Source organism: Leuresthes tenuis, unplaced genomic scaffold, assembly GCF_036924035.1.
Source record: "Leuresthes tenuis unplaced genomic scaffold, fLeuTen1.0.hap1 SCAF_24, whole genome shotgun sequence".
NCBI classification, from domain to species: Eukaryota; Metazoa; Chordata; class Actinopteri; order Atheriniformes; family Atherinopsidae; genus Leuresthes; species Leuresthes tenuis.
In genome coordinates this window covers 5,310,042-5,312,256 of record NW_027325378.1, presented here as the reverse complement: position 1 = coordinate 5,312,256, position 2,215 = coordinate 5,310,042, and positions in this window count along the sequence as shown.

Genomic DNA, 2,215 nt, shown 5'->3' with positions numbered 1-2,215 from the left:
GCAGATTCTCAGAATTCATGTGAACTGTCGGCTGAGCCATGAACAGAACCTTAACGGGTTATCCAGTCCCAACAAAAGGCCGATAACCAGTCAGGGAATGTTTTTATGAAATCAAATCAAACAGGATGCAAGTACCTCTGGCTTCTTGTTTCTCGTGTCTTTTGTTCCACCCACTGTGCGATGTGTATCCAGGTCCAGTCAGTCCAGCACAGTTCTGTTGATGAAAATCAGAACATCAAAACCTAATCTAACCAAGATGTTAGCATCAAGTTCAGACACATTGGATTGGATCAAAAAACAGTCTCAGTGCAATATGTTGGTTTCCTTAGCTCAGCTACTTTTTTTTCTTCTTTTAAATTGGCTCTGTATGAATTGGACCAATTCAAATTTAATTATTTGGGCTGCACCTTTAAAGCGTTTTGAGGCGACATTTGTTGTAATTTGGCAATTTATAAATAAAACTGGATTGAATTGATGTACCGAGGGCCCAAATAGTTTAGTGCTTTCTGAGCTACTTTATTCTGTATTTTACAGGCAGCCAGAAGAGGAACTTTAGTAACACGTGATGCGTTCATATGTCCGTGTTTGTGTCGGAACTCTGAAGGAGTTGAGGCCATCCCGCTGATTGTTTGGATGATTCTGCTGATAATAATCAATGAAACTGAAATCAGATGCAAACAGCCAATCAGCTCTAATCATGCACGCTCTTACAGAGCAGTTGTGTCAACATGGAAGCTCTTCAAGCCTCATTTAGGATGTCTGGAGTTAAGACAGGCTGCATTTTTAACATGTAAAATGGACTTATAAGAGAGAATAAGTGAAAGATGAGGCACAGCTGCCGGCTCATTAGAAAGAAGGAATCAATCTGCGGGAACACGCGGGAAAATACAAGTTTTTGGAAGGACAAGGTGTTACTTCCTGTCCTCGGTTTCCCTTGTGAATGAAAACATTTATCTTTGTAACCTGCAACAATTAGTTCAACAAACATTTAACTTATTGGCTTCTAACAAACATGCGTATTTACGCATTTTGCGGACTTAAAGCGGATGTTCTGCTATGATCCGCCTTGAATTAGAGGCGGATTGAGGGCCTCTTTCAAACCTGTTGGTGAGCTGCTTTAAAGTTCTGCTAACACGCAGCTTTTCGTGATAAACATGCACAGAAAAAAACGCTTAAATCAACACCACCCAGAAGCCACATCGTGTCCAAATAAAACGTATTTCTTACCTGTTGGGATGCGTTTCCAGACCTCAGCAGCCGAAAACATTTCTGTTCGGCGTCTGGCCTCAGAGTTAGTAACTGTCACAGTTTTCCGCAGCTGATATAGGTTCCAGCTGATTGCGCGCTCACCTGCGCGCACACCTGCTCTAATCAGGCGGAGTGCTCTACTTCTTCTTCTTTCATTTTTAATGGCAGCTGGCATCCTTGATGTTGCATATGCCGCCATCGACTGGACTAGACTTCTTTCTAGCTCTTCTTTTCTATATTCTTTTAATTATTCCAGTTGACACCAGTTCTGTTCTGTCCATAACACCCTGCCTCTCCTGCTACACTGTAATTTATACGAATGTCTTCCTTTTTCCTGATTCTTCCAATACTGATTCCATTTTTTGTTTATTTCTTTCCATACTAAACTTTTCCCCTCTGTTTTTGATCATTTTACTTTAATTTCCACCACCTCTTTCTTTACTGCCTCCTTAGCAGCTTTGTCTACTTTTTAATTTCCTTTTATTCCTACATTTATACCCACATGAACACTATTTCCCTCCTATGTAGCGTTAACCTGGATATTTTTAACTGTATTTCATATATAATTTCCTGATGTGTTTTTGCTGTTCCGTTTTTGATACTTAAGAGTGATGAAAATGAATCGCTACATGTAACTATTTACCTCCTCCATCCATTCTATTGCTGGCAATATTGCATATAAGTCCACTGCATATATACTTAAATGATCCAATGTTCTTCTTGAAATTGTTCTATTATAAATGGGAACCACCATTGCTGCTGCTCCTGTTGCCTGTTCTTTGGACCCATCTGCACATATATATATATACACATATTCTCTATATTTTTCCTCTACATAGTTATAAAATTCCTGTACTATGTTCCACATATTTAAGTCTACATTTGTTTCTTGAAACATACATTTTGATATTGTTATCCAAAGAACTGTTGGGCTAGTTGAGTCCCTTCTTTCTGTTCATGCATTTTA